Below are 21921 nucleotides of genomic sequence, written 5' to 3'. Positions count from 1 at the left end.
AGAGAGAGAGAGAGAGAGAGAGAGAGAGAGAGATTTTATTATCATCCTCGGAGGTCAGATATGACCTATGGGACCAAAGTTACATGTGATATAGTATGTGTATGGATGATGAGTGACTCTCGCTGCTCCAAAATTTTGGTGATGAGAGTCGCTATGGAGAGCCCACACTTTGGCTGGGAGAGGAAAGTGTGTAGGTCTAAATTATGGCTGAAAATGTGAGAGAAGCAAGTTTGGATGTGACCAGAAGCTAAGTACTCTAATAGTGTGTGGTACTCAAACTCTTGAACTTGTAGTGAGCATAAGGTGCACAGTCGATTTGACTCTTCTCCATTTCCCCAACACCCTATCTCGCATCGAAGGAAATGGGAGCTAAGCCGAATGGCTGCGATAGTGCGTATCACTGACAAGGGGATAGGCTCAAGCATGTAACTGTAAGTACGGTTTCCTCTTTCAACGAAGAACATGGTTGTGTAGTTGGGGGCAATATGGGTGGTGTAATGTATGAAGCGTGACCCGCCAAATTTCTCCCAAGCTGTAATACATTGGCATTGTAGAAAAGCTTCATTCACTTAGGAGTCAATTGAAGCATCATGTATCGAGTGTAATGCATCCCATCTCCCAAACCACTTCTTATGTCTTGCATCCATCTCGTGCTCAAGATCTTGCTTTTATGCGTCTTTTGAACTTTTTTGCTTGCTTCCCATGCAATTGTAGGAAGTTGATGTGAGGGGTTTTGACGCATATTTATCATGTACTCCACAACCCTTTCCATGCCCATAACCTCAATTGGAAGACATCTCGACTCAAGAAATAGGAGCATATATGGTGTTTGTGTCTTCACTTGGAGAAAGTTTGTGAGAAAACACTTTTGGACATTCTCAAACTCTTTCCAAGTAAACTTGAGATGCTCCCACCCCACACTTCAACTCCATAAAGAAGAACCGGTGTCACCAATGCATCAAAAAGATACTTCTTGAAAACCCAACACTTGATATCTCCCTCATTACACATGTTCTCAAATTCATAATATGCTCTATTTCCCACTTCCAAACGATGCATAGAACATTCATGCCACTTGTGATTGGACGGAACCTCAAGGCCAAGGTACTTAAAGCTCTCAACAACTCCAAGTTTCTCATTGTTGTACTCAATGCATGGCTTCTCCTTATGGTTGGTTTTCACAAGCATAACCTTTGTTTTGGATTTGTTCACAATCAGCCCACTATGCAAGAAAAAGTTCTCAAGGACAACCATAAGCTTTTGTGCATCTTCTAAAGTGTGTGCTAGAAGCACTACATCATCCACATACAACAAAAGCATGATTACCGCATTGCAAATAGTGACCTCTTCAATGCCTTCTTCTTGCATAAAGTCAAGTACCATTTGTTCCAATTGATTGAAGCATAGACCAAAGAGAGTTGGTGACAACGGATATCCTTGGTTAACCCCAATAGTGCTTACAATTTTTTTTGAAATTTCTCTTCCCATGCACAATTGACAAATCACCTTGTCATAGATTTGAGAAACCGCAAGCATAAACTCACTTGGCACTTGGAGTTCTTCCATCCTTCTCCACAAATTGTTACGTGGAATCATATCAAAGGCTTTCTTAAAGTCCATAAAACAACAATACAATTGCTTGCCTTTCAACCCACTTTCCTCCATGAGAACACAAAGAGTGACAAGATGATCAATGGTGCTATGGCATTGACAAAAAGCCGTTTGTCCCTTTGCATGCTTGTCATTGGCTTCAACCCAATCACTCAATTTCATCTCCATTATGCACCCAAACAACTTTCCCATAAGAGACCCGATCATTATAGTCCGGTAGTTGTTTACATTCTTTACATCAACTCCTTTATGCAAAGGCTTAACCTAATTAGTACTTCAATCATAAGGCATACCATGTTGAAGTGCAAGGTTGAACATATCACACATCTACTCATGGGTAAAATCTCCCGTCCATTTGATCATCTCCGGCTTGATACCTTGAAGATCTCCCGCTTTGTGAGTGGCCAACTTTTCAAGCCCACCACATATATCCTCAATAGTAAAAAAAGAAGGCATACATGGGAGTGAACCATAAAATGGTATTTTTTCAGCATTTGCTTGCTCATAAAATTGCCTACAATGTGTGTACATATCCACAAGACTCAAGTTACCAAAATTCTCAACCCGCTTTCCCCTCAAGTTTCTCCAAAATCTTCCACATGCATGTGCCTTTTTTTGGACTTGAAAAAGTTGTTGCTTTACTTCCCATCTTCTTCTCTTCTTTTGAATCAATGCCTTGTATGTATGCTTATGACTTTGATAGTTGTCTTTGTCCATAGTTGCATCAAGCTTTATCAAGGACTTTTGAGCATCTTGACATTCTTTATCAAACCACCTTTTGCGGGATCTATCTTTGTTGATACCATGGAGATGCTTTATAGCAAAGCATTCTTCGGCACAAGAACAAATAACTTTCTTGAAAGCTTTCCACTTAGTTTCCAATGGTGCATCATATTGAAGCTTCTTCATCCATAAATTTGCTCAACAATTTCAATGTATATTGGTGCCCGTTTAAAATCCATACATAGTGATAATCTCTCTTTCCTTTGGCTGAAGTTATCATGCTTAGTTGCTTCTCCACATGAAAGGTCAATACATAAGGTGCGATGGTCGAATTTCAGGGTCCATTGGCCAAACATAAAACTCTTTTTGTGATACATGATGGCTTCAGAGAGTAGCATATAGTCAATCACACTATCCCCATTATGTCTCCTACATGTAAATCCATTGGTTCCACTCCACAAAGATATACCATTGGCAATGAGCATTCCCGTGCTATTACACATGTGTAAAAGTAACTTTCCATAATGATCCGACTCTTTCTCATCCATTGAAGAACGATCATACAAGTGAACTTCCTCCAACTCCCTTGAAATGTATGGCATAAATAAGCAATTTCCTCTTCTAAATCAAAAAATGGCTGATCTCTATCCATACAAGCATAAAAGGGGGAGTCATGATGAGGAATATAGCAATTGGCTACAAAAATGGGTGCTCTTTTTGGTGTCATAATTTTCAGCCATACATAACGTTTGTACTTGTCATGTTTCACAATTGATACAAAACCTTCCAATCCTTTCTTAACCATACATGCTACCCCTCCTTGTCCTCTTTGTTGCTTAAGATTCTTTGACCACATCAATGAATGTACATTGTAATTCTCCAAGCCATTAATCCTTTGTGTATCATGCTCCCAAGTTTCAACAAGAAGTACAACATCGGCTTTGCTTGTTAGTTCATCAATGCCAACCCCCGCATTCCATGGGTATCCATTACAATTCCAAAAGCATATTTTCAATTGTAACGCGGTCTCATAGGTCACGCATCCCTATTTGCTCGAGGGACTTGCCTCCTCCTTGGGCACATTTTCTTCATGAGAGATCTCCTTGTTTTTCTTATTCTTTTCCTCATATGCCTTGTGGCGCATATTTTGTTGCTTAATAGTGCGATCTTCACATATAAAATTTTTTGTATCCCTCAAATAGATCCAACTATTATCAAGGATAATCTTTCACTTGGTGTCATCCGGCATGGTGCATACAATTGGCCGTTCTCCCAAGCGAGGAGCTCCTTGCTTCCCCACTCTATGTGCTCCATAGACCATAACTCTAGACATGCCAAAGTGGGTTTTGAAGAAATCTTCAATAACAATGGCAAGAGAAGGAGGTATCTCTAGCTTCTCTTCAGGAATTCCACGAATAACAACGTTCTTGGAACCTCGCTCCCGCTCCTTCAACTCCTTCACATCCACATTCTCAACATTCTTTGTTTGAGCCATATCTTACATGAGTGAGGAATTAACAACCATATTGCTACCACATACATCATCCCAAGACTTGTTTGTGCATACATTTTTCATGTCGCATACATCCCGGCTCATGGTGTCAAATTTCTCCTCTTTCAATACATGGTCATGCTCTACTTTGCTCATCCGCTCCTTAAAAGCATTCAAGTTCACAAGAGAGCGTTTCATTTCTTGACTTCCTCTTCAATTTGCATCAAACATGTTGTTTGCATCTCAAGTGTCCTCTTGAGATTCTCATTCTCAACCTCAAGTACCCTTAGTGTTCCATTCTCCATTGCAAGTGCTCGTAAGTCTTCGCCTTGTTTGTTTACGGTCTCTTGCAATGATACGAAGTATGCCATGATCATGGTTTTCGATGTCGTTGGTTGGGTGGTTGTGTTGATATCTCCACACTTAGGAGATCTTGGATCATTTTCCACAATGGTTGTGGACCTTATTGAAGAAGAAGAACCCTTGTGAGTGCTGGAAGACATTGTATGTGAAATAAGAGATGAGAGTCAATTTTCTTGAACCTGTTCACTTTGGAATGCTGTTACAAAAACACCTTCCATAACTCTGAAAATTTATTTCTTTACATCAATATGTAGAGGGCTTTGTGCTCTTCAATTGAGGCTATATATCACCCAAATCGGAGTTCGGATGAAGAAGTTATGATCAAAAGAGTGAACTGATGTCTACTAGTCAAAAAATGTATGCGTTTTTTGGTGGAGAGAGAGAGAGAGAGAGAGAGAGAGAGAGAGAGAGAGAGAGAGAGAGAGAGAGAGAGAGAGAGAGAGAGAGAGAGAGAGAGAGAGAGAGAGAGAGAGAGAGAGATCTAAAAAACCCTAGAAGTTGATCATGCCACTCGCTACAGCTTGACCTTGGGAAAGCTCCATTTTCTCAAGATGAGTAAGTTGCATGGGTCGCTGGCTTGTGTCAAAAATAGTAGGGGAAAACCTCTAAGGCTTCCAAGTAGGAGAAGACAATGATACCAAAGGGTCATTCATACAAGTGCATTCACTACAACCACCACTTTCTAGCTACAATTGTATTTTTTGCTGAGAAGAGGGACCCAATTCATCATAGAAGTAAATTTACTTGATTGCATTTGAGAGTCTTGGATCGCTATGCTGATTTGTGTGGAATTCTTGATTGTGTGTGTGTGTGTGTGTATGTGTGCACATGCATCTGTTCCTTTAAAAAATGATAGACCTAGCAAAGGCAACCTTAGGAAAGCTTTATTTTTTCAAGATAAGTAAGGTGCATTGGTCGCTGCCTCACCCTAAAAAGGTCAGGGGCCAAAATTCTAAAGTTGCAAAGCAGGAGAAGAAAAAGAGACCAAGCGTTCATGCATACAAGCACATTCAAGAAAACCACCACAATGTAGCTCCAATTGTTGATTTTGGTAAGAAGAGGGACCCAATTCATCAGAGAAGTAAATTTAGCTAATTGTAGTTGAGAGTCTTGGATCGCTATGCTGATTTGTGAATATAAAAAATGATAGAGGATTTCTTTATTGAGTTAGGCTAAATTTTGACAAGTTATGGAGGCAACGATAGACCTGTTACTGTAAACTACAAAGACTACCTTAAATTAAAAGGCTGTGACCTTTAAAGTATTGAGCAAAAAGGTTGTGATTGCTTTTAATCTACTTTTGATGATGATTGTATTGTGATACATCATGGCCTTGTAATCTTTTGCATTAAAAAAAGGCACACACATAGAGAGAGAGAGAGAGAGAGAGAGAGAGAGAGAGAGAGAGAGAGAGAGAGAGAGAGAGAGAGAGAGAGAGAGAGAGAGAGAGAGGTGAGTGGGTAAGTAGGATATACCAACACTAAACTTGGAAGCTTGAAGTTTCAAACCACTATGCCATGGTGACAAACAATGCAAGTGGACCATCTGATGTACCAGAACAAAGTTTATGTTTAATTTCTTCTCTAAAGGTATGGAATAGTGACTAAACTCAAGAAATGGACATGCATGTTCTATGCATGGTAACTAGTGGTGCAAGGATACCGTGTTGGATGCATGGTTTCGCTAGGATGAATGTTGTTATCAAGGAAATTTAGCAGATTAACCTGTATCAAAAGGATTAACAGACTTATCCTTGTTAGATTCTTCCACCTTCTACATCATTCTCCTCTTTTAGTATAGATTAGGGTGACATGGATGACAACTAGAGTCACCCCAATTACTTGTAATGCTGTTTGGAAACTAATCTATTGATTGTTTTCTTACTGTGGATGCAGGTAAGGGTGCTCTCTCTCTTTGGCTTTTGCTAAAGGAAGGACGTGCTGTCACTTTTTCCTTTTCTCTAGCACGACCCTAGAGAAACCAAGATCTAGCCTGCACATTAGACAGATGTATTGTTTAGTGTGAATGACTAAATAGATATGTCTACTTGAAATGGATGTTATCGTCTATGGTTCTTGAAGTCTCATATGCTTTAGCCTATGTATATAAGTAACTTTCAGGTAGCAGGATCCTAGAGAAACCAAGATCTGGCCTACACATTAGACAGATGTATTGTTTAGTGTGAATGACTAAATAGATATGTCTACTTGAAATGGATGTTATGGTCTATGGTTCTTGAAGTCTCATATGCTTTAGCCTATGTATATAAGTAACTTTCATGATGTGGTTGTATGGCGTGGTGGTGTATCTTTGAGTTTCTTTAAGACTTTTTTTGCACCCCTCAAACGATTGGTAGTGTTGAAACTATACTTCTCTCTCTCTCTCTCTCTCTCTCTCTCTCTCTCTCTCTCTCTCTCTCTCTCTCTCTCTCTCTCTCTTTCATAACTTTCATAAACTTTCAGGATGTGGTTGTATGAAACGGTGGCACATTTTTGGGTTCTTTAAAGACCCCTGTGTGCCATTTGGACAATTGGCAATGATGCAACTATACTTCTCTCTCTCTCTCTCTCTCACACACACACACACACACACACACACACACACACACACACACACACACACACACACACACACACACACACACACACACACACACTTTTCCCTTTTCTCTAGCAAGACCCCAGAGAAACTAAGATTTGGCCTGCACATTAGACAAATGTATCTTTTAGTGTGAATGACTAAATAGATATTTCTACTTGAAATGGATGTTGTGATCTATGGTCCTTGAATTTTTTATGAAGTCTGAAGTGCTATTTTAGCCTATTTATATAAGAAACTCTCTCTCCTATGTACATGGGTGGACAACGGCACATAGTGCACTTGAACACCAGAACTTGGGCTACAATACTTCTTCCATAGATATCTAGTTTATCTAAATAGCATTGGATGGGGGGATGCCATACAACCGTTATAACTCTATTTAGGTTGGTTTAAGGATGGCCTCCCTTCCAAATTTACTTACCCTCTTTAGTTGTTGGCTTCAGATGGACTTGGTATATGCTGTACTTGACCTTCCAACCCAGCCTCTCTCACCTGCCTCCCCTCTTGTGATAAAAATGATCTCTAAACCTGAGGCAGTACTCCTCTTGAATGATAGCTCAAAATTTTTGGAAAATTCCTCACATGACTCTATTACACACTTACTTTCCTTCAATGACTAGATCATGGTGCTAGACAACCTTGATGCAAATGAGAAAGAAGGACTCAAATACCTACAAAGCAAGATTAAAACCTGGAAGCCATAGAACATGGGCACAAAATCACTTGGTGCTGTTTTCTTTTTTAAGTACTGAGCTTTCCAACTACTAGCTATGCGGGATTACATTAGCCTTTGCCCCCTCTCAAACCCCCATCTCAGAGAAAACCCCCAAGGATTTTTCTTTTGCAATCTGGCATCTGTGGAAGTAGTCAAAGGGTTTCAAGCAAGACTTTGCTCTACTAGTAAAGAGTCTTTGATGGACCTGATCCCTAGGGTTTCTAAGACCTTCCCCTTTTCAAGATCTTCACTAATTGTGGGAACTTCAGAATAAAGCCTTTGTGGCCCCTATTTCCATAGATACTTGGGTATACCTTGCAGGACTCTCAGCTTCCACCAGTGAAGATTGTAAGCTGGACATTATCAAAGGAGAACAATACTTGGACAAAGAAAAATCGATCAATCCTTTCAGTATGAATTTTTTGAAATCTAAAAGATGTGCGGTAATGGCGGGCATTTATGATCGTACAAAAGGTACCATGACCTTTGACAAAGAGAATAGTGATTTCTACTCTGGAGTGATTTTGAACATTTACAAGCCATACATCAAGTGCACTTGCAAGTCACTGGATCCCAAGGCAACCTTTGAAAGCAACATTCTATGGTTTGACCACTCAGTGTTGTACATCTTGAACCACCTCTCTAACCTCTTTTTGACTCAAGCAGAGGAATACTACCTCCCTTTGATCTGCTCTTGCTTGGGTGGACAAGAGCAGAGCCCGGGAGATAGTCAAGGCATAAATAACATATTTACACTTCAGGACTTGTACGTATCACGCTCTCAATGAGCTAAAAAATGGGATCCTGGGCTCTTTCTCTCAAATCTCAACACAGCTAAAAGGATAAGACATATACTTTTACTTCTTAGGCCTTCCTTAGACCTTGATGACTTTCCCTCTCTAAAGAGATCACTATTTTCTAGTGTAGGATCTCAATCTATCACTTCCTTTTTGACTCCCTCTTCTCTTGCTAGCTTTTTAGAAAGGAAAGGGAAATCTAGAAGCTTTGTAAGAGGGAGAGGAAAAAGCCTCCTTGTTCACCAAATGTTTAACTTGTGATTCTTTGTAATTTTCAGATGAGAGCTACACCTACTAGAAAGCTTGTTTTGCTGAAAGTGGACAAGAGTGTAGCATGGCTTGTACACTGCCTTTTTGTTAACAAAAATTTGGATTTTGGCTGTTTTTGCCTTTTCGTTTTTGACTATTTGGCTTATGATTTGGTGCCACAAATGATTCTCTCTCTCTCTCACTCTCTCTCTCTCTCTCTCTCTCTCTCTCTCTCTCTCTCTCTCTCTCTCTCTCTCTCTCTCTTTGTCATTTGTGCATGCTGCATCCTCTCTAGCTATAACTCCTACTTGCCAACACCCTCCACAACCGAGAACTCCTACAATAGGTATTAGAGCAAGGGAGAGTAGGAGTCGATCCACAATAAGAAAAGCAGGCTATTGATTGTATTCTGTGAAAGACTTTTACGATATATATGACTGCTTTGGACATGCACACTCGACTAGAACTAGAGGCTCACATTGAATGTATCTTCATGCTTATAAAATATGTTCCCATGGGAAATTGGGCTTGAAAAACCAACAAAGAAAATAGCTTTCACAAAGTAAAAGAACCACAAAACCCCCAGATGCATAATACCAAGTGCCAAAATGGTGCCAGCAGCTCAGAAAAAGGCCAAGCAGGAGCTAAGTGTTATTTACTAAGGGTATAGGACAAGTGTAGAATAAAAAAAAACTTGACTTGGTATCACAAGATATTAATCACAATTAATATCTCAAGGGTTCAAACTGGCACTTGCTTACATTTTCTCACTTTAGCACCCTTTCACATGTTGTGTTCAAGCCAAAACCCATATGATGCACAAAAATCACTTGATCAATGACTCAAGGAACAAAAAACACACTCACTTTGCACAAAGCCAAAATCTGACACCAAATAACACTCATGTGTCCAAAAAAAGTAGCAAGTCACATTCAAGGCTTGGGGACACAATGACCAAACACCCCGTAACTTCAAAATACCAAAAAATCCATAAATGTAGACCAAGATATTAATCGCAATTAATATCTCTGAGGCAAAAAATAATTTGATTTGGAAAATTTTGGTCTTTACTAGCTCAAGCTTACTCTTACTAACCCACACACCAAATTTCAAGCCAAATGGACATTTCAACAATGTGCATCATCACTCTATCACTTTCAGATGCCTTTTAGCAAAAAAATTGGTCAAAATATGGTGTTTTTGCATCCAAACACTTTCAAAAGTGAAATTCCATCAATATACAATGCCCTTACCCAAGTGCACATACAAAACTAAAAGATAAGGCCAAAATGATCGTCTAGCTATTAATCATCACGATTAATATCTATGCATGAAAATTTTGCTTAAAGTTGTTTTGCACTAATCACATTTTGTTTCTATAACTCTTGGTAGTAATATTTTGGCTTTCTACTTCAAATGATCTAGATGAATCATTGAGGTTGAGAGAAAAGAAAGGATGGGTGTATTTGCAAGGAACATGTTGGCTTCTATATTTTCAAATATGATCCATAAATTGGTTGTAGATCATGTCCACATGTTCACCCAACACTTCCACTTCACTACAAAGAAGCCCAACAGATATACCATTCTAAACCATGCAATTGCATCCGCCTTTACAATAGCCCTAAAAACTAAGCTGCCTATGCCACTCAACCATGCCCAATATATGCTCAACGTGCTCAAGAGTACAAAGAAGAGCACATGCATCAAATACTTGGAAGCACCAAAAGTCCTAACAAGTATTGCTTACCATGCAATAGGGATGGTAGACAACTTACCACCTGCCCTTGTCCAAAATGCTTGGCTTCTCACAGAGTCAAAAATGAAGAGGAAGAGTCACAAGAACTAGAGGTACTAGCAGCAAGACTGAGATGGTCTACAAGATGAAAGGTAGTAACCTCTGAAGGAGACAGTTGTTGACAAAAGTGATGAGGGAGCGATGAGTGACTTTGAAGGGGACAATTTTTTTGGAAGTGCATTAAAGCCCTCATATACAGAAGAAGAAAAGAAGAGAAAAGCTAAAGGAAAGGAAAAGGTGGAGGAACCTACTGCTAAAAGAAGAAAAATGCCAGCACCAGTCATCAGTGAAGAGCCAGCACAGAGAGCAGCCCGCCTAGAAAGGGAAATATAGGATTTTGAGAGGGAAAGAGGTTTGGCAAATGATTTTGAAGAGTTTTGAAAGCCAAAATCGACCAAGTTACACAAGAAAAATCCCATGTACAAATCCGGGCAAGATCCGCTTGCTGATCTTGAACAATTTTATGGTGAAGAAGAGGAAGGAGGCACTAAAACACCAAATATTCCTTTTCCTCCACCAAAATTTCAAAGGAATACAAAATCCCCTTCACCGATCCATGAGGAGCAAACACATGAAGAAGCATATGAGGAGAAGAACCAAGAGCTAGAATCAGCAGATCAAGAAGAAACCATCATGAAAAAGACAACAACAAAAGAAGTTCAAGATGTCCAAGTAGCCAAGTTATTTCAAAGCAAACAACAAAAGAAGCTGAAGAAGAACCAAATACAACGGAGGAACCCGAGTAGGAAACCACCAGAGTCAAGGAAGGAGAGCAGGTAGAAGCTTCCATGTCTAGAATAAAGGGCTTACAAGATATCAATGAATACACTCACTGTGCTCATCAAATATTGGAAAAGCTAAAAAGTGAACTGTATCATTGCCATAAGCAATCCCATCATACAAAAGCCACCCAAAAAAATATTGGAAGGACAAATACAAGTGGCAGATGCATTTCTAGAGCCGGAGTACAAAGATCTCCATGAAACTTCACAAGTAGAAATTCAAAGACTCTAGAAGTCAAACACAAAGCAGCTAGCAGATCTCTTAGATATAACAAAGCTGGTAGAGCAATTGACATCTGCAGGAGAAGGACAAGAATAGAAATTCAAAGAGTTAGTTTCCACAATCCTTGATACAAATGCATATGCCCGGTGTTTGTAAATGCAACTTGATGTTGCCAATATGCAAGTGGCACAGGCAAAGCCTAGACTTAAAGATCAAAATGAGTTGCTAGAAAAGTTAAAAGAAAATTCCATAGTGCTTACACTACAAGGCTCAGACCTCGCCTATCAAAAAATGGAAAAGCAATGCCAAGATCTTGAAACTGAGTTGAAATTGGAGTGGATGCAAAGAGAGAACTCTCATTCAGCTTCATGAACAAAGAAAATGAGTATCAAAAGTGAATAACTAAACTCCAAGCTGAGTTGGAAGCCACCAAACTACAATCTAAAGAGAAATCACTTATTTTTGAAGAAGGAATAGCCAAGCCAATAGTACCAAAATGGAAGCTCTCTAATTCTTGCAGAGTATAGATCGAGCAAAAACATCCACCTCTATCCAAGAGGAGGAGACATCAAATCCAATGGCTGAAGGGCCCTTGGGCAATTTCATTGCCAAAGACTAAAAAGAGTTAAAGATTTGGATTGCTCAAGAAATGGCATCTGGAAAGAAGCTATGAAATGAGAAGAAAGTATCTTGCATTCAGCTAATGTAGCTCAGCTCATGTCTTAGCAAATTATAGTTACATGGCATCAACAATCTCTATCATACCCTCTAATCAAGTATGAAGTGCTCAAGATGAAAGAATGACCCGTCCAAGATCAAGTTGTTGATACAACAGATTCACACCCATCTTAGAGAAGGACCTGGCTCAAGAGGCATCTAAGATATACAATCTTGTATACTCAAGCTCCACTAGAGATCCGCAAAGATCAAACATTTTGCCAATGCCTAGGATCATAAGCGGAGAAAGTCATCATCAAATTCTCAAGGAACATCCTACATGGCTCAACTACCCCAGGCTTATTCCACCCAAGGGTCAATCAACTGAAGACTACATGCTAAAGACGCTCAATGCGGCGGTGGAGATCTTCAACCAAATCCAGATTTGGCATGCATAATGTTCATCAATATTTTTAAAATGATCCTTACATGTATACAAACATTTTATCATGCAGAACAGAGTGATTTACCATCAATGGATTTCTTGGATGGCAATCAAGGGTTATGATACAACTTATCCAATCATCCCAATGATGAGGTTCTCTATGGACTCTTTGCAAGAGTCATGTTTTTACCGTCATATTATATGCAAACTTTTGAAGAAGCCATGAAGCTCAGTCACCCCATCAACATGCAATTTTTGATAGAGGTACGTAAGAAGTTGAGAATTAAGTACTATGACTCCCTTGAAGCACTAAAGAAGCGGAAAAAATGCACAAAAGCCCGACCATTCCCCTATTCTTTGAAGCTGTGTCATAGACAACCTAGAAAAGGAGGAAGGAATGTGAGCAACCCAGCTAACAAAGATGCTCTAGAAATCAATAAATGATGTAATATCTCATTTTTAACTCAATTTGGACAATTATAGCCGCAACCCTTTGTATTTTATTGATTCCCAAAGCAGGTGCGTATGTAATTATGAGTTACATCTAGCGGGGATATAAGCTTCCAGATTATATCACTTAATCTTTAGGCTGAGAACTCTTTATTTTTGACCTAAAACCTTATGGCAAGGTATAAAAGCCAACTTTATTATTATTTCTGTAAGTTCATTTTGGATAATGAAGCTATAGGCATTTATAGAGAGCTTTGTGTGTTCTCTCTCTTTCTTTTGAAGCTTGTAACTCTCTTGTGGATGGTATGTTTGGAGTGTTGTAACATCCATTGCATTTGCAGGTAAAAGCTCTATGTGGCATTGTAAATTTCTCACAATGAATCTATGATTTTTTTGTGTCTAACCTCCTTCTAAGTCTACTTATAACTCATATTTCATGTATCGAAACTATATTTTATGCATAGGAGGGTGTTGGGGCATCATTGCTAAGCTAATAGTTGCATTCTAAATTAAAAATAGTTCGGTTACATCTTCCTTATAGATAATAATTGTGCTTTTGAAAAGTGGGATTTGAAACCTTAGGCAGACTCTTTTAGTGATTTCCTATCCTGTAAATAATTTTGGTTGTGTTTAGGCTTTGTTTGCTTGGTGAAATGATGATATTTGTTTATGGTGTCGTGACTAAATTTTGCTGCCTGACATGTGGTTGAGTTGTGTTTTGATTAAGTAGGGATTGAATGTGTTTTCCAAGACGCTAACAACCTCTTGTAGCCTCCATGCACTATTTGGATCAGATCCATCCCACGGTATGCCATTTATATCCGTGGTTCTCGCTATCTCTACAATAAGATAATTAGGCTTGGCAAGCAAAGGGCCCAACATGGGGCTTCACAAAATGGTACTTTAAGGTCAGAGGCTTGTATCTTGGATTGGGAAGTGAATGGTACTGAATATATACCAAAACCTTTTCTTGAACACTTTGTGAGTGGACTCAAATACTTGCTACCATGGATGTTTGTTGCTACCATGGATGTTTGTGTCAACGAGTCCACAACATTGTTTCCATCAAAATGGTAACTATTGTGCATTGGATGATCAACAAGTTTTTTTGGATTGTTCTTATGACACTATTGATAAATTGGAGCAGGAAACTCTTACAACAAAGGACTCCGATTCAGAAAAGGAGCACATAAACTATTGCTACAAGGAGGAGAGAAAAAATTCTTTGAATTTTCCAATAAATATTGTATATAAAAAGAGAGGTACAACAAAAAACAAGAGAGTATATGAGGATAAATAGATTTGTGCCAAAAATCAAGGAGAAGATCCAATTTATCATGATGGTTGATGCAAAAGATTGTATCAACCAAAAAATCATCGGGAGATATCCCATCTCAAAAGAAGAGAGAAACTCAAAATGATAGACTAACCAAGCAAAAGAAAAATAGCCTTCTATGAAAAAAAGAAGAAGGGCCAAATATCAAAAATTGATACAAATCCTAAAATAAGTTTGGACCAATGAATTGGAATAAAAAAAGCGACAAACAAGAGGCTATGAGTGTTCCATCACATAACGAGAAATACACTTTGCAGAATAGAAGAATCATCATGGAACAACCCATGAGACATCCTAGGGAACTAAGAAAATATTATGAAGGGCTAGAGCATGCCAATAATATTGACCTATAAAAACCTAGAGAGGAACCAAAACTTGCATGCATAGCCACTGATCTACCTTGGAAAGAAGAGGAGATTCTCGTCAAAATCTTAAAATAATAGAGGGATGTCTTTGTGTGGTCTTATAAAGATCTCAAAGGAGTAGACCTATAAATTTTTTAGCATACCATACCCATGGAAGTTGACGTTAAGCCAAGCAAATATAGATCCTATACTCATAATGAGAGCTTCACAAAAAAGATCAAGGAAGAGATTGAAAAGCTAAAAAATCCATTTATGAAATTGAGCACACTGATTGGATGTCCTCAATTGTGGTGGTATCAAAGAAAGCAAGAAGCTAAGAGTGTGGTTAATCTCAAGAAGGTGAAAGTAGTAGCTATAAGGGACAATTACTCTCTTCCTATCACTGATGATGTCCTAGAAGAGTGGCTAGAAAGGAGGCTTACAACTTTCTAGATGGGTTCTCTGGCTACAACCAACTAGCCATTGACCTAAATGACTAGCAAAAAATCCAACTACCCATTGACCCAAAGGACTAGCATAAAATGGCTGTTTCCATGGAATGTGGAATATTTACATATAGGTTTATGCCTTTTGGGTTGAAAAATGCTCCAGAAACTTTCCAAACGCTGATGATCCATGCTTTCAAAGGAATAAGACTTCTTAGAGACTTATATGAATCACCTTTGCATGCACTCATCTAAACATGCAAAACACTTTGAGCATCTTAAGAGCGTCTTTGAGAAATGCCACCTATATAGGATTTGTTTAAATCCTTAAAAATGTATATTCAGGTATAGGCATGGAAAAATTCTTGGACACTTATTTCCAAGAATGGGATTTCTAGTGATATGGAGAAAATGGTAGTGATTTTTGAAGTTCCTAGACCTACCAATGTCAAGGATGTCCACTATTGTACACTATCAAAGGCATCTCATTTTTTCCAGACCACATTACATATGTGGGAAAATGTTACAAGGGAGGAGTGAGGCAAAATTTGACAGCTTTCAGACAGAGCAGGGCATGCAAACGCTTCACCCCTCCATTGTCAGGTGCATTGGGTTTACCACAGAGTCTTCTTGGATCACGATATTCCCATATTACAATGGGGGTACTGTGGGCGACATGATGTGCCGCTTACCTTTCGCTCACAGATTGTTCAGACGACACATGCACAGGCTACAATATGGCTGGAGGTCATTGCCTGTAGCAAACAACCGTGTAAGCGAGGTAGACACGGTGCGGATCAAAGCAGTGGTCGAGCAGATGCCGGCAATTTGTCATGTCTTGATCGACGGCGTTGCGGCTGCCCACCAAGCCGGTATAGTGCACAATGACTTGCACCCGTTCAACGTAATGTTGGACTTTACATGCGCCAATAAACCCCACGTCGGTATCATTGACTGGGGTATGATGCTGAGAACACTTCCTAAGCACGTGGCAAACAATTATTTGTCTCCAACCGCACAGTCGGACGAAGCAATTTTGAATGCACAGAGAGTAGGGAACGCCGAGATGGCTAAGCGACCGTGGATTGCTCTCGAACTATACGATCCACGGTGCGCAGATGCATACTCAAAAGCCAGCGATATTTATGCATTGGGCTACCTGTTCGACATGCTGTCAGATTTTTGGAGTGCAGCCAGAAAATTTTATTTTCAAGACGATGTTTTTCACCACCCGGACGAAGATGTCATGAGAGCTTCCGAATTAGAGTAGATTGCTAGATGAAGTTAAAAGATCGGGACCAAAGAAGGAATGCTTTTGACGTGTTGATGTTTTTCAAAGAACATTTAAAGACACACCCTAATCCTGTGCAACGTCCACTTGTTGAACTTGCACCATTATTTTATCCGATTTAAACATTTTTATGATATACATGTCTTGTCAAGTGTATTCAAATTTTTATTGAAGTGTATTATCTGGTTTGAAGTGGTTCACCTAATGAGTCAATTATCTTGCCTTGTGTCATTTAACTAATTGAAGTGGTTCGCCTAATTGAGTCAATTATCTTGCCTCGTTTCAAATTTGTCATTTAAGTTTTAACTGTCATTATTTCAAATTTGCCTTGTGGTTCAATTAGTCGCATTTGAAGTGGTGGTTTTTAGTGGATTCCGCGCAGTGTCCCAATGAGTGAGAATATATATTTGCCAATGATATTGAATATTTTTCACTCTGTTGACTGCAACTCTAAGACAAAATGGCCGATCAAGAACAAGATATTGCCACCCAATCACTGTCTGGATGATCAACAACAAGCGGTTGTTAATGCATTTCAGCGCATGAAGTCTCTGGCACACGGCATGTCGGCACAACAAGCGACGCGTACTGCTCGCCGACTCTCAAAGTGGGCAAATCCAAACCATATGCAGTGGAAAGAGATCAATAAAGAAGTGACAAAGGACATGATCAAGCCAATATGGCCATGTGAGGATGCAGAGATCAAGAAAGGAAGGTGGAAGGTTTCGAAGTGCACGCATGGTGGTATCAAAGATAACGATGAGAGGATTTATTTGGAGGTTTATGGACATCCTCTGCACAATGCAGATTGTGCGCTATATTTTGCCAAAATGTTATACGTTCACTTTGTGCAACAACGACCAGTAGACTTCTCGTCAAAGGAGACAACTGTTGCCACTCATGATTTAAGGGAGAGTTGCGTCACTTTCACCTGAGATGAGCTGGCATTGATAGTGGAAGGCGCTAACCTACAGTTAAAGAAAGAGAAGGATATTTACACGACACAGTTGGCAGAGAAAGATGCAGAAATAACACGTCTTTCTATAGCCACTCAGACACCGCAACCCTCACAAGTCCGGATGGAGAAAAGAATTCACCGCTTAAGTGAGGACATTAAAACCTAACACAGCGAGTGAATCCAACACCTGTACAAGGGACACACATCAGCCACCTTGTCTTGCATCCGGAGTTGGTCCCCTCGTCTACTTCAGATGCATCCTCATCTTCCCAATGTCCAGTTTGCTTCAAGAATTTTGATGGATGGAGTGGGTACTATACATTGACATGTGGTCACTATTATCATTTAGTTTGTCTTATTCGTTTGATGCAAAACAATAGTTGATGCGGAATTTTTTCACAAGATATTCGACAAGGAATGTATATTATGTTTGGCATGGCAAACGAATATAAATTCAAGCAAGCATGCCCAGATACCCCTAGCACAATTAGAAATCTGTTTGATGAGCAAGATGCTGCTTCAGGGCAATACAATTGAGATCGAAAAACTATGTAATATCGCGACAAACTATGTACTATCGAGAATATGAAGCATTGTAATTACCACCCACAGATTTGAATATAAGGTCTTTTACAATGGTTTTTGACATTTTCTCATTCTACTCTCAAGCTATATTGAATCAACTGAGTTGTTATCTGGTTCTAATTCTGAGTGTTGTGGTTCTCCTTGTAATTCAACCTCCACATCTATTATCAAATTCTCTTCTATTTCGTCTACAGTGCATTGAGATACACCAACATTGAAATCTTCTTCATTTTCGTTTTGACAATCATACAACCAGGTTGGCATTTCCTCCTCGTAGCCAGCACTTTCGATGTGATTCAGTATCTTTTCGTTGCAATACATATACACTAATTTCTCTGCTCTGTTTGCTAATAGTCTGTTGCGAATAGTGCTGTGAACATACTTGTACATACTCCAGTTTCTCTCTGAACTTGAGTTTGCTGCACATTGTGCGAGTACTTTCATTGCAAGAGGACGTAAGGTAGAGTAATGCTCTCCACCATTCATCATCCACCACTTCCATGCAGGTTTCTCTTTTGCCATTACCTGTACAAAATCATTCGCAAAAGGAACTTCTTTTAATCTAAATGCACTCATTTCTTTGATGCAATCAATTTGGTCCTAAATGTTGGAGTAGAACGTGTTGACCACATGATAGAAATCGCCTACCACCTCTGTATTGGACATCAGATCTAAATTCCAATACTCTGGATCTAGCATGTAAGCCACGCTATGGAGTGGACTATGAGCGCTCTTCCACCTTGCATGAAAATACTTAGCCAAAATTTTCCGCTGTTTGCCAGAGAATGGTAATCGCCACTCCTTATCTACTATAGACTCTTTCAGCTCTTCAGGATTTTCAAGACTCTGTTGGACTGACCACCATGTCATCCACACTTTGCCCAAGTTTGGCGCCCTTTGATCAAGATTGCGGATCGCGAACATAACGGGCATCATTACATGGTATGCATCCATTACACTCCTCCACAAAGCAACCTTGTTTACATTGCCACGTAGACATGTAATTTTATCCTTCACTGTTTCTTTCTGCTCAAGCTGCCATTCATCAAAGGACACGCAACTGAATGTGTCAATCACAACACATTTATTACGGAGAAGTGATTCCAAGGTATAAAAGTGTGTGCAGAACCGAGTTTTAGCAGGAAGTTTCAGCATCACTGACATGCGCATCCTATACAAATCGAGCACTCTCTGTCGTTTCAAGATAAATTTCACAACCTGACGTGCTGTATTAATTATTTTGGCGGACCATGTGGTTTCTTTGCTAGTGTACCAATCTTTCAGCACCAAGTTCAAGCTGTGCATATTACAACCATTGGCAAAAATGTGCGGAAAGAACTTCTTTATTAATTTACTGGCGTTTTTACAATTCTTTGCGTTGTCCATCACAACCTGAACGACATGTTCAGCACCAATTTCTTTAATTACATCAATCAAGACCTCAGAAATGTATTTTCCATTTTTAATTGCACCAGAACTATCAATCGCCTTTATAAACATTTCTCCCCTTGGACAAACAAGCATTACATTGATCAACGGTCTTCTCTGAACATTTGACCAGCCATCACTCACAACGTACACCCTGAAAGTGAAATATTCCCAAGTATTATTTTGCCAACACGCTCTTTGACTTCGATGTAACATTTGTCCAAGAAAACATTTCTTATCGTGTGATAAGAAGGAGCTGAAAATCCTGGACCAAACTCGTCAATTTTCTTCCAAGCAGCCTTCCAATGATTACTATCTACCATGACTAAAGCACTTCCAGTAAAGAATATTGCTTTGGCGAGTGCTGTTTGTGCTTCTTCTAGAGACTACACTCGAAAGCTTTGATGCAATGATTTTTGACGCATTTGACGAAGTCCACCTTCATTGTGACGTTTAAAAGGAATACTTCCTGGAATTTCCTCTCCTTGTGCAGGTTGCTCTCCAAGGTTAGTTGGCGTCACTACAGGATCTGCGGAGTTAATATTTTGGCTCTGGGAACTTTTGATTCGAAGGCACAGAGCTATATATCTGTCGTTTCTTGCCACCCTTTTTGGCGAGCTCTTCTCTCAAACGCTTTGCAACTGCAGGTGCCTAAGAATGTTCACATTTTCTACAATTGTTTTTAGCGCTACCCAAGAAATGATCCCTAATACGTGGTGCACCGCCAGATTTTGTTGTGAGAAAAAATTTACATTGTCACTCCATATATCGGCCGCATATGTTGTGAGCATAATCCCACTCTTTGTTGCCAGGAGCTTTTTTATTCTTTGGCTTCTTTGGACCACTTGTGCCCACATTTTTCTCCATTGCTTTTAAATTAAAACTGAAGAGGAAAGAACAAGATGTTACAAACTGAAAACAATTTTTTTATTTTCAAAATATATTATAATTTAAAAACCATTCAATATGAAAGTAACCATGATGCACAATATGAGATTTTCAATGCAAGCTAGTCAATCCACATATCAATCACCTATATTGTGAGCAACCATACACATTGCAATGTAATCTATACATGGCGTAATAACCATAAAAATACTATGAATCTCTCTATGGAATTATTATTATAATGATTATTTATGTCCACTTTGATTTGCAAACAATAAGACACATCTAATTTCATTTGCTACAAAAACAAACGAAAGCAATAAAATATATAATTGGTCATTTCATGCACTAATAATCTATCCTAATAAATAATGCAAACGAATATATAAACCAATGTATGAACTAATGAAAATAAATCTTCAATATAATCACCCAATTGGGAACTACTTGAACCCAGTGAAGGATTGTAGCCCACCCATGCAACCAATTCAATATATAAAAGCTATTTTAACCCAATCAAGGATTATAGCTCTTATATTGTAAATCAACTCAAATATAAGACTTTAAGGATCTTTATATGCCCGGTACACTAGTAAAGGACATCCGACCCTTAACTATCGACTAGACATTTACATATGCCCATCTTCCAAAACCAATTACAGCCCTCATTTGGACCAATGGCTTCTTCGCAATGAGCATGATTTCCCAAGTTTTTATTTGTTTTGGTTTCGTACCTTTATGTCGGTAAATGAATTAAACTTTTTTAGAAGTGGTTACCGATTAAGAATCACGTCCGGCCCAAAAAAGGACCTGTGACTCTGTAACCTTAGGTCAAATCACAAGGAGATGACAATACCCGGCACTCAGATACACTCCCCAAGGATTTGCCTAGATAAAAAACCGGGGTTAGCACACTATTTACTATATATAATTAAGCCCGCCGGGTTTTTTCATTTTCCCGGCGGGCCCGCCGGTATAACGCAATTGCAGCGGTACCCGCGGGGAAATTGTGGAAACCCGGTGGGCTGACCGGCTCTATAGGTTTTTGTAGGTCATCATCAAAGTCACGTTGTAATGGAAATGGCATATGAATTTAGAGAATAACCGAATTAAGAGAATTAGAGTGAGCAACTTTGAGAGCATAGAGGGTGAACTTAATTGGTAGTAGCAACTTAATCATAACACTTAATTAACTAGGCATGAGCAATACTTTTGAGTGAGAGAGAGAGAGAGAGAGAGAGAGAGAGAGAGAGAGAGAGAGTTTAGAGAATATGACAACAGTTGAGGACCGGATTTATGTGGAGCCGGTCCCCCCTCCAAAAGGCATTTGTATTATAGATTCTCTCATTAAGAGAGACTTGATACAATACAATCTTTGTGTTCCTTGAGACCTCTTTTGGCAGTATGGAGATGGAAGCTTCATACACCAAGCTTTTGCATAATATCAATAATCAATCTTAGCTTGAAAACAATCAAGAACTTGTGAACATCATTAGTCTTTGTGTTCCCTAAATCATTTGAGTGCATGAAGATGTGTATTTTTATGCATCAACTTGTGCCTAAAGCAACAATTAATCTACCTTGCAATAAACCATTAGCCTTCTTGCAATAAGCATAACATGCACTTTGTAGAAAGCATTAACTATCCCAAGCCTCAGTCCCAAGACCTCAAACACCTTCGAAGGTGGAGAGAGCTAGCAGGGAATGAGGGTAGGGAAGAGGAAGAAGAAGTATTCCAT

This window comes from Adiantum capillus-veneris, chromosome 30, assembly GCF_014529385.1.
Source record: "Adiantum capillus-veneris isolate H3 chromosome 30, ASM1452938v2, whole genome shotgun sequence".
Classification (NCBI taxonomy): domain Eukaryota; kingdom Viridiplantae; phylum Streptophyta; class Polypodiopsida; order Polypodiales; family Pteridaceae; genus Adiantum; species Adiantum capillus-veneris.
This window is presented reverse-complemented; position numbering follows the sequence as displayed.